At 32.3% G+C, this 12,784-nt stretch overlaps 1 long non-coding RNA gene and 1 other non-coding gene across 2 annotated transcripts in view; both read left to right on the top strand.

The window, feature by feature from the left end:
* Positions 1-12,784, top strand: part of LOC139846492 (uncharacterized) — an 86,244-nt gene that overhangs the window by 29,033 nt on the left and 44,427 nt on the right. The gene's annotated exons all lie outside the window — the stretch shown is intronic.
* LOC139850874 (small nucleolar RNA R71) lies at positions 3,656-3,762 on the top strand. Its single transcript, XR_011760250.1, has one exon. It is a non-coding gene; the product is annotated as a small nucleolar RNA R71 (small nucleolar RNA).

Below are 12,784 nucleotides of genomic sequence, written 5' to 3'. Positions count from 1 at the left end.
CTCCGAATACACATCGGCATATTATTCCATCGGGATAACTTTTAAACAAATGTGGATCTTCCCAGAAATAGTGTTTTATATCACTAAAGAATTTCTTTCGTTTTTGGTACGATAATCCTTTTTCAAGGAATCCACATACTAAGTAGTTTGCATAGTCTGCAAACCATGGAATTTCATTATAATCTATCTTTAATAGATATTCATCAGGAAAGTTGTCTTGTATTGCCGATTCATTTAGAACTTCTAATTCGGGATTTTCAAGACGAGAAAGATGATCAGCGGCGAGATTTTCTGCTCCCTTTTTATCTCAAATTTCAATATCGAACTCTTGTAAGAGTAAGATCCAACGGATTAATCTTGGTTTGGCATCTTGTTTCGAAAATAGGTATCTAAGAGCAGAATGGTCGGTATAGACCACCGTTTTAGCTAGAACGAGATATGAACGAAATTTGTCAAAAGCAAAGACAATAGCAAGGAGTTCTTTTTCAGTAGTCGTGTAATTTGTTTGTGCTCCTTGTAACGTCTTACTAGCATAATATATAGGTTGAAATCGTTTTTCAATCCTTTGTCCTAAAACGGCTCCCATTGCAAAATCACTTGCATCGCACATAAGTTTGAATGGTAGATTCCAATTTGGAGTTATCATGATCGGCGCATTAGTGAGTTTTTCTTTAAGCATATTAAAATATTTGATGCATTCATCTGAAAAGATGAATGGAGCATCCTTTTCTAGTAGTTTATTCATAGGAGTGGCAATTTTAGAAAAATCTTTTATGAAACGTCGGTAAAAACCGGCATGCCCTAGAAAACTCCTAACTTCTCTAACATTAGTGGGATGTGGAAGTTTAGCAATTACATCTACTTTAGCTCTGTCCACTTCAATTCCTTCCTTTGAAATTTTATGACCAAGAACGATGCCTTCTTTAACCATGAAATGGCATTTCTCCCAATTAAGTACTAGATTTGATTGTTCGCATCTAATAAGCATTCGTTCAAGATTAACTAGACATGATTCAAAAGTATCACCGAAGACTGAAAAGTCATCCATGAAAACTTCCATGCATTCTTCTATCATGTCGTGAAAAATCGCCATCATGCACCTTTGAAAGGTTACAGGGGCGTTGCAAAGTCCAAATGACATGCGTTTGTAAGCAAAAGTACCATAAGGGCACGTGAATGTGGTTTTCTCTTGGTCCTCGGATGCTATTGGAATTTGAAAATAACCGGAAAAACCATCAAGAAAACAATAGTAACTATTTCCGGCTAATCTTTCCAACATTTGATCAATGAAAAGTAAGGGAAAGTGATCTTTTCTGGTGGCGTCATTTAATTTTCTATAATCAATACAAACACGCCATCCTGTTACAGTCCTAGTAGGAATAAGCTCATTTTTCTCATTTGTGATGACAGTCATGCCACCCTTCTTAGGTACGCATTGAACTGGGCTTACCCATGGACTATCAGAGATTGGATAAGTTAAACCTGTATCAAGCAGTTTAATAATTTCTTTCTTAACAACATCTTGCATATTAGGATTTAGTCTTGGTTGGCGTTGCATATAATTTTTATGACCTTCTTCCATAAGGATTTTATGTGTGCAATACGAAGGACTTATTCCTTTAATATCATGAATTTTTCATGCAATAGCTGGTTTATGAGCTTTTAACACAGAAATGAGTTGAGATTTTTCATTTTCAGTAAGAGAAGACGATATTATTACAGGTAATTCAGATTCACCATGTAAATAAGCATATTCCAAATGGTTTGGAAGTGGCTTTAACTCTAATGTCGGTGGTTCTTCTATCGATATCTGTCTTCTTCTTTTAGCATTTGAATTTCTTCTGCTGTTGGTTCATATCCATTAGCCATAAGTGTAGCTAACATTTCAGTTTCATCAATTGGTTCAGTTCCTTCTCCTAAAGAACATTCTCCTGTTCCTTGTAATTCTGGAAATTCTTCTAACAATTCTGCATGTGATTCTATAGTTTGAATATAATAACATGTATCATCTGCAGATTGTGGTTGTTGCATTGCTCTATCAACTGAAAAGGTAACACTCTCGTCCTCTATACTTAGGGTCAGTTTCTTACCAAACACGTCTATTATTGCTTTAGCTGTGTTTAAGAATGGTCTTCCTAATATGAGAGGAACTCGAGAATCTTCTTCCATATCCAGAATAACAAAATCTACTGGAAATACTAAAGTACCAACTTTAACTAGCATGTTTTCCATTATCCCTCTAGGATATTTTACTGATCGATCGGCTAGTTGTATGCTTATTCGTGTTGGTTTCAATTCTCCAAGGTCTAGTTAAGCGTATAGTGAATACGGCATTTGATTTATACTAGCACCTAAATCTGCCAATGCTTCTATTGAACTAAGACTACCCACAAAACATGGAATTGTGAAACTTCCTGGATCAGATAATTTTTCTGGTATCTTATTCAAAAGCACTGCAGAACAATTAGCATTCATAGTAACAGCCGCGAGTTCTTCCATTTTCTTTCTATTTGTGATCAGATCTTACAAGAATTTAGCATATCTAGGCATTTCTAAAATCACATCAATGAAAAGAAGATTTACATTTATCTGTTTAAACATATCCAAGAATTTGGATTGCTCGGCTTCAATTCTCTCTTTTCTCATTTTACTCGGGTAAGGAAGTGGTGGTTGGTATGGTTTAACATAAGGTTTAGCCTTAACTGTGTTATCTTCATTAACCTTTTCAACTACCGGTTCTTTTTCCTTATCTTGTTCAGACTGTGGTTCTTTTGGAGTAGGAATAGCTTCATCAGAAATTACAGGTAGTTCAGGTGGTTTAAGTGTAATACCACTTCTTGTGGTAATGGCTTTAGCTGTTTCATTCCGGGGGTTAGCATTTGTATCACTAGGTAGACTTCCCGGTTTTCTTTCACCTATCAACCTTGCTAAGTTGCTCACTTCTTGTTCCAGATTTTGAATAGAAGCTTGTTGATTTCTAAATGCTTGAGCATTTTGTTCATTGGTTTGTTTCTGAGATGTGAAAAACTGAGTTTGAGATTCAACTAGCTTCGACATCATATCTTCTAAATTTGGCTTTTTATCATCGGTTTGTGGTGGTTGGTTTTGAAAAATAGGTCTTTGCTGGTTGAAAGTATTATTGGATACTTGTTGATTGCTAGGACCTTGTTGGTTGTTGTATGGAACATTTCGGTTATAATTCTGGTTTTGATTGTAGTTTGGTCTTGGCGGTTGATAATTATTCTGATAATTATTTCCAGGCCTTTGGTTTATGTATGAAACATTCTCTCTTTGTTCCATTGTTAGTTCAATACTGAGAAAATCTTTTGTTAAATGTGGTCCTCCACACTGCTCACAACTAATTCGTATTGAGTGTATATCTTTAGTCATCTTTTCCATTCGTCTCTTGACAGCATCTATCTTTGCGGAAATGGAATCTAAATCATGGCTAGAATCGGCTCTAGCTGCTTTAGATGATCTAACGATATCTTTTTCTTGGTGCCACTCATGTAAGTGGGAAGCAGTGTTATCAATAATTTTGTAAGCATCAGTTGTGGTTTTCTTCATAATGGAACCACCAGCTGCTATGTCTATGTCTTTTCTTGTAGTGATGTAGCATCCTTGGTAGAATATTTGTACTATTTGACAAGTGTCTAAACCATGTTGCGGACATCCTCTCAATAACTTTCCAAATCTTGTCCATGCCTCATATAAAGTTTCATTTGGCTTTTGTGTGAACGTAACAATTTCTCCTTGAAGTCTTACGGCTTTAGATGCCGGAAAGAATTGTTTAAGAAATTTTTCAACTAAAACATCCCATGTATCAATCACCCCTTCAGGTAACGATTCCAACCAATCTTTGGCTTCTCCCTTTAAAGTCCAGGGAAATAACATGAGATATATCTGTTCATCCTCTACTTCTCGGATTTTAAATAGAGTGCAGATCCTATTAAATGTTCGAAGATGTTCATTTGGATCTTCCTTTGGCGCACCACTAAATTGGCATTGATTAGTCACCATGTGTAGGATTTGTCATTTGATTTCATAATCTGGCGCATTAATGTCAGGTTGAGTAATTGCGTGACCTTGGCCAATGCGTTTAGCTCTCATTCGGTCTTCCATACTTAGAGGTTCCAGATTCTCCATAATTGAATTTGTTGAATCTGAATCACTATAGGATTCTGATTTAATGGTTCGTTCCTCAACAATCTCTGTTTGAATGATTGGTGGTTCCGGAGGAAAGATTAATGGTTCAGGATCTCTGAATCGTCCCTGAATATTCTCCGGATTCTCAATTGTGAGGTCGGGTTCAAAAAATGGATTATCAGAAATTTGAATTGGAGTACTTGGTCGACTGGATGACGATTCTAAAGAAAAATCAACGGCGACAATATTTGCTAGATGTCTTGATCGAGTTACAGGTGGTGAACGTACAAAAGGTGGTGAATGTTTTTCTCGGTGCATTCACTGAATATCCTATTAGTTATAAAAGATAAAAATTATTTAAGTTATCAAATTAATAGACTTTTCTGCTTTTGCCCACGTTTCGAATAGCCAATAGATGCAGCAGGGAGCCAGAAACCTTTAAATCGGAAGCTCACAACTCAGTCACTAACAAATTCAACTATTACTACGAAGCAGAAAATTTGGATGTCTATCAATTTAACCACTTAAAATAATTTTTTCTATGAAATTTAAAGAAATTTTAGAGAAGGAATAGAAAATTCTATGTCCTAAAAACTAGATTGGCGAAAAAATAAGAAAGAAAAAGAGCGCGTCGAAAAACGTCGAAAAATAAAAAGTCGAAAAATAAAATAAGAAAGTAGCGCGTCGAAACGTAAAAAGGAACTAAAAACTAAGAATTAAAAGTTACGTCTAAAGGTATTAAAGCTTAAAGGAATTCTATATCCAAAACGGCAATAACTTAAAAAGGTACTAAAATATAAAAATGGCGTCGCAAAATTCTAGAGCACCGAAATCTTATTCTAAAGAAAAAGCACTTAAGGGATTTTACGGCTGTCACGACCCTACTTTTTCCGTTATCTTTTTCAATTAATTATTTAACGGCCGTTAACTGTTAGTGTGCCACGTCATTTCTATGACCTATATTATTATTTTTTTAATAATAATATATATATTAATTATTATGTGTTATGTGAATATTTGTATTCATATTTTAAACTTATACGTTTCTACGTCTCGCGGATTTTCATCCGGCGAATCTTTTTGGTTTTTAAACCAACGGTCGAGTTTTTGGGACATTTAAATCCTAAATATTTTAAATATGATATTTTTAGATCATATTATTATATAGTGTATTTATATTTATTTTTCGTCGCGCGTTTGTTATCTTTCCGAATTTTTAATCGCGTAAGTGCGTTTTCGCGTTTCGGGACTTGTTCGGGCTTTGGAGCCATCAGGAAATAACATTTAAGTGAGATGGGCCAAGTGGGACCCACCCCACCCCTAGAATCAGCCGAATGGATGGGGAGGGGATATCCCCTTTTGTTTTCAATTTTTCTCTCATTTATTTTTCATTCCATATTTTCCATCTAAACCTAATTTTGTGCTCTTCTCCTCTCTTCTTCTTTTTTTGGGCTGCACCACCACCAACCTTCATCATCATCATCATCTAAAATTATAGCTTGGATCAAGGAGTAATTAGTATAAACGCGTTCCTCGTTCCGTTCTCTACGCGATAACATCAATCGTTTCTCGATTAGGGTATAAACCCTAACCCTAGAATTTTCAATTTTTCATTTATCTTCTGTATTTTGATGATTATTTAGTATTATGATGTTTGTGGATTATTGTAATGATGTTTGTATAAATAGATGTACTCATAATTGCATGTTTTCGGTTTATAAAATTCTGGACAGCAGCTATTTCGTGTATTCTGGGTTTGTGACTGATATAAATGTTAAAATAAACTATTTATATGAGTTCCTCTCATCAAGACATTAATTTTAGACTCCGGATTCATGTCGTTTCGATTCCCGGAGCCCTTGTTATGATCGAATTAGTATTTTGTTAAAATTGAAATGTGGATTGACATGAAACCAGGTTTGGTCCGACTTTGTGACCTTCCTTGGAGTCTTAAGGGTGTGTTAGTGTGTTAGGACTGATGGTGGGATGAACTTTCATGTTCGGGTCACCTAAATCCGAGCCACGGTTCACCCGTTATGACTAAAACACGGTTTTGAGTAAATTGAAGGTCCAAGTGGTGTCATGGCAGATTACCACGACTTGAGGACTGTTCTTGGTGTGTTCTTGAGTGCACCATTGTGTCGGGTGGTTTGAATAGGCGGAGATGCATATAAGGCTCGCCAGAAATCGACACCCGGGGCTCAATATACGACTCGGTGAACTTTTGAATTAAAACTTATGATTAATTCTAAAACTTATGATAAAAATAATGAATTTCATTATTAATTAATTACTTATGATAAAAGAAGTAATTATTATTATTTAAGACTTATGATATAATATTTATTATATCATTTAATCATTATTTATGATTTAATTAACATTTTAATTTAACTTACGATTAATAATACTTTTATTATTATTGGAAAATACTTATGATAAGTATTAAATTTATTTTATGAGAATATTATTATAAGACTTATAATAAAGATTAAATAATTATTTAATTATTATAAGACTTAATTATTATTTAATTACGATTTAATTATTAAATACTTATGATTTAAATAATTATAATTAGAAACTTATGATATGGTTAATAATTCATTATTAATTAATAATACTTATGATATGATTTAAAAATTTATTATTAATTAATAATACTTATATTATGATTAATATTTAATTAATTAATTAAATACTTATGATATATTAATTATATCACTTCAACTTATATTAACTTTAATAATTCATTTTATTTAATTAAACTTATGTTATGACTTAATTATATACTTTTAACTTTAATAAACATTATAACTTATGTTATTATTATAATTTACACTTTTCAAATTAATGTTGACTATGTTTGACCAAGGTTGACTTTTAAGTTGACTTTCGGTTGACTTTGACTTTTAGTTGACTTTTGTTGACTTTCTAAATAAGGAAACTTTCCTAACTTAAAAACTTTCTAAAAATAGAACTTTCTAAATTTGGAAACTTTCCAAAAATAGAAACTTTTCAAAAATAGAAACTTTCCAAAAATAGAAACTTTCCAAAAATAGAAACTTTCCTAAAATAGAAACTTTCCAAAAATAGAAACTTTCTAAAAATGGAAACCTGCTAAAAATAGTAACTTTCTATAAATAGAAAGTATGTGTCTGTACGCTGTTCCAGTCAAACCGATGCTTGCCGAGTATTGTTCTATGACTACTTGCAACATGTACAATAGCTATCATACTAAGACTTGACCTAAGTTAGTTATTTATATCGACCTGCTTTATTTATAGGTCGGCGTTGTGATCGTTCCTGATCACTTTACTCTATTTGCTATTCGCTTGTTTGTGTGGTTTCTTTAGTTGCTTTTAAGGTGAGTTATAGTCCCGTTTTTACATACTTTTCAAAGTATATTTTTGGGATGTGATTACATGCATTTTATTTCACGTTTAGACACAAGTGACAATTAAATTTAAATTATTCATTGTGAGTTGGACAAAAATATTCCCTAGTCTGGTAACTTTAATCATTGGTTTCTACCGGTGAACGCGAATCTTATGGATAGATCTATCGGGTTTGACAACCCCATTTCGAGCTAGTCGCGCTAGCAATTTATAATCGGAATGTTTAGTACTTCGTATTTTGTTGTAGATACACTGTCCAGTGTATATTTTTATGGTGATTGGCAAGGGTAAATAAAGGGTTAAGTGGTTACCAGGTGGCTCATTGATAATGGAATAATGTTTAATATTTTCTAACATTTTTAAATCTTGTGGTCTAAAGTTTACTTATTATTTAAACCTATAATTCACTCAACCTTTGTGTTGACAGTTTACTTGCATGTTTTCACAGGTACTTGAGTTTTGTGATGATTCCGCTGTGTTTAGAGGAGTCTGCATGCATTTGGGCAGATTTTATGAAACAATTTATGAAACTTAAGCTTGCATTCTATTTTTGGATAATTTAAACTTGTGGGTTTGTTGGCAAGGTTTTGTGTCAACTTTTGGTTTATTACTATGGTTGGTTGTTTTGAAACTACATATTTTGGTTCGTTTCCTTTTTGGGAAACATTTGAAATAAAAGAATGCAACTTTGTTTATTTAATTCATTTAAGTCCGATCAAGCTGTGGGACCAACTGACGGATCCGTTAAGTGTTTTGACGGGGTCGTCACAACGGCAAAGCCTAAAAATCTAAAAATAAAAATAACTATGGCAAAAACTATGACTTAAAACTAAATACGAGCGAAAAATACAAAAATTACGCTAAAACAAATAAAAATATACAAAAATATAAAAATAAACTTAAAGTTGTAAAAAGTACAATTTTTATAAAAATGTTATTTTTATATTAATTATTTTATAAAACTATTAATTTTATAATTTAATAAAACTAATTTATCTAAATAATACAAATTAATAAAAACTAAAACTCAAATAATAAATAATTAAAAACCTAATTAGGGTTTTACAATTAATAATAATACTCCGTAATGATTGATGTTGGATGGTCAACTGTGGCGTGTCAGACACAGTCATGCGATCGCAAGTTGTGTATCAACTTTTTAAACGTGCATATTGAAAAGTATCAACAAGTTGTGTAACGACCCGGGATTTTCCAACGTTTAATTAATAATATTTATTATTAATACTTGTGATTTAATAAATGTATTTTTATGCATTTACTTGTTACCGTACATCACTTTGCATGGCCCGAATCGTCTTTGTGACACACGTACATTACACGAATAATATTTTCAAATATTATTTATATTCATGATTAATTTTTATTAATCATTTAAATTAACTAAGGTTACTAGTTAATTACTTGGGCTTATTTATTTAATTTGTTACATACTTACATACTTGGGCCTTTTATTAATGGATTCTTGTTAATGGACTTGGAAGCCCACCCTATGATGTGTGCGAGGTGTACTAGGAAATAGTATTATTTTTATAAAGAAATACTATTAAATACGATACAATTTTACACAAAATATTTATTTATTTATAGAATGGATATACCTAAACCTTGCTACAACACTTATAGGCAGTGTACCTAATCGTACAGTAGTGTAGTTTTTAGTAAGTCCGGTTCGTTCCACATGGAAATTAAACAAGCTTAACGCTATATTAGTTTTAATCTTATAAAAATACAAATATATATATAAGTAATATTATTATTATAAAAAGGGGGTTTTTACCGTTTAATGACCGGTTTGTCGATTTTAAAACTTAAGTCGCAGTTAAAACCTAATGTAAAATATTAAAAATAAATAAAACTTAATTTAAAGCATAAAGTAAATAACGATACTGAAATTGCGAGAAATAAAAGTGCGATAAAATAAAATTGCGATAATTAAAGAGTACGATAATTGAAAGTGCAATTAAATACAATGACAATAAATAAAAGTGCGATAATTAAAAGTGCAATTAAATATGAAATAAAAGAATTATGCTTATTTAAACTTCCATAATCATGATGTTTGACGTGTTGATTTTTAGTTTATTCCCATGGGATAATTGTCCTTTGTCCCGAATTATTCAATATGTCCATACGGATTTGTCCATAATAGTCCATCAGTCATAATCATAAAGTGCGAAAGTCTTCGTCAAATTATTCTTATTCCTGAAGTCAAATATTCCAACTAATTGAGGATTCGAATTGTAACAAGGTCTTAATACTTTGTTTAATGAACACACCAGGTTATCGACTGCATGTAAACCAAGGTTTTACTACTTCGTTAACAATTACACCAATTATCCTTGAATGTAATCCACCCCTGTTTCAACAAGTCTATTAACTATTAATCCAGTTCCGTGTCCGGTAAAATAAACAATTATTGGTATTTATAGATATTCCGCCCACCGTACCCAGTCAAGCGTATGTGGTTATATATAAATACGACAAATTATAAGTCTATATATTAAATTAACGAGGTATCGTTTAGTTAATATAAAGCCCATTAATAGCACATAGTCTAATTTCCACAAGTGTTGTTCTTTTGTCCAAACCCCAATTATGGTACAAAGCCCAATTACCCAATTTTAGTATTTAGCCCAACATCACGATTATTTCGGCATTAAATAAGCATAATAATAACTTAGCTACGAGACATTAATTTAAAAATAACATTAACCATAACTTACAGTGATTAAAAATAGCGTAGTGTTACACGGACAGAATTTCGACTTACACCCTTACAACATTCGATAACATACCCTTATTATTAGAATTTTAAAATTAAAATATAAATATATATATATATATATATCTTACGAGTGAGTAAGAAGGAAGAAAAAGATGGATATATGATCAACCAAAACTGCGAATTTATAGGCATGTGGCCTCTCACCTACTGCCATGCGATCGCATGGAAAATGTGCTTCCAGGCCATGCGATCGCATGGCCACTTTTTCCAGCTCACAAGACTTTGTTTCTTTGTATGCCGACGGTTTTTATAAATAAATATAATATATAAATAATTATAAGAGTTATTTAAATATTATATTATATTTATGTGCATAGTTGACTTGTAATTTTTAGTCTGTTGCGTCGAGCATTGAGAGTTGACTTTGGTCCCGGTTCCGGTTTTTCGAACGTCCTTGCGTACAATTTAATATCTTGTATTTTGCGTTTAGCATCTTGTACTCTTGTAATTTTGAGACGTTTCTCATCAATAATTGGAACCACTTTGATTGTACTTTGTACTTTTGAGCTTTTTGGTCATTTGCGTCTTCAATTTATCGAATCTGTCTTTTGTCTTTACCTTTTATTATTTAAACGAATATCACTTGTAAATAGAACAGTTGCAACTAAAAGTTTATCTTTCTTGAGGGATAATGCTATGAAATATATGTTCATTTTTAGCATTATCACCCTACCCTTCTTAATGGACTATTAGGAGCCCAACAATTTGCTAGTGACTTATTAAGCTTAATACAAGATTAATTAGTATATGGGAATCTAGTTACTAGCACATTTACATCTCTTTCCCATGTCAATTTGCTTTATTTCCATTCTAAGCTATTACCACTCTCCCATGTTGAAAGAGCATTTGATCCCTTCCTCTTTTCTTCTAAAAACCGTCGGCCATACAAGGGTGGGAGGGAAGTTTTGTTTGCAATTTTGATTACTTATGCACTTGTATTTTCCTCACTTTTACACACACACATTTACTTGCAATTTCTTTTACTCTCTTTTCTCTCTAACCTTGTAAGTAAAAAGCTTTATGTTCTTCCTTTTTCCTTCCTGAAAACCGAAACCTAAACACCTCATCATCATCATTACTTGTTCTTGTTTAATGTTTAATTACTTACTAGTTGTTGTTGTTGTTGTTTACTTGCTTGTTGTAAGAATCAAACTACCTAGTTTATTCTTCATATTATCTTGTTATTTTAAGAACAAACAAGAACATAAACTTTCTAGTTTATGGTTCAACAATTAATGTTTTAAAGATTTAAAGTTCATGAGTTGTAAAAACCATACTTGTGTTCATGTTGTAAACTTAAGGTTTACTTTCTTAAAGATCAAAGCCTTGGCTTGAATATTTATAGTATAAACAACCATGAACTTGTTACTTGTAAATTTAACTTATTTCTTCATTTTATACATATTTAAATTCGTGATTCTTGTTGTGAGTGGTCAAGTGTTACTAGTTAATCTTGATCTCATTTTTCTTGAACCAAAGTTAACTTTGTAAGTTCAAGAACATGGAAGTTTAACTTTCTAGTTACAACTTCATATACTTTTGATAGATCTAAGTTTCTATAGCTTATGGTCTTCTTATTTTGTTGTAAATAAGAGCTTGTAAGCTTACATACACTTTACAAGATGAGAATCTAAGTTTCATAACTTATGGTTTCATTAAAGTAAAGATTCAAGTGTTATGACTTAGGATTTAACTTAGTAACTTTAGATCTATACTTTTGGGTCTTGGATCTTCAAGATATAACTAAGAACTATGTTCTACAACTTAAGATCTTGATTATTTAGTTTACTTTCAAATTTGTAGCTTAATATTACTTTTAGAGTTCATGTATGTGTCGGATCTAAGATCTTGATGTAACTTTGGTTCATCAAACTACTTGCAACACTTAATTGAGTTGTGCTACTTATATTAGACTTACACTTGTGTTATGATGGTCAAAGCTTGGTAAAGATGATGCAAACACATCAACGAGTTGTACACTTGAAGATATATGCATCAAGGATGAGAACCGTGATGAGCATCGAGCACCAAGAACCCACCGGAACACTAAACCTACTATTTTTCGGGTCTGATCAGAATACCTGGGCTACTGTAAAGTTTATTTTCAGTTATCTCTGTTCAAGTATATAATTTTTCATTTAAGACTCGTCTTAATCCGAGTTACGGTTTAGGATCTATGGCCCTCCGAATGTCACTATGTCCTTATAACGTTGTGCTGAAAATTCTGACCTACTCGCACTTAAACCATCGCCACGGTCAAACGAAGACGAGTTTGGTTCTAGAATTTTTACAGCAACTAAAGGACTCATATACGGAGCCATGGCCACTGGTCCCACCTCAATTCAGTTTGTATGGAGGCCGTGGCGACTGAATGAAGTCATCCTTTATTTCAAACTCTATTCTTGATTGAAACTTACTTTATACTTTTTGTTTA

The sequence above is a fragment of the Rutidosis leptorrhynchoides genome, chromosome 5 (assembly GCF_046630445.1).
Source record: "Rutidosis leptorrhynchoides isolate AG116_Rl617_1_P2 chromosome 5, CSIRO_AGI_Rlap_v1, whole genome shotgun sequence".
In the NCBI taxonomy this organism is placed as follows: domain Eukaryota; kingdom Viridiplantae; phylum Streptophyta; class Magnoliopsida; order Asterales; family Asteraceae; genus Rutidosis; species Rutidosis leptorrhynchoides.
This window is presented reverse-complemented; position numbering and strand designations above follow the sequence as displayed.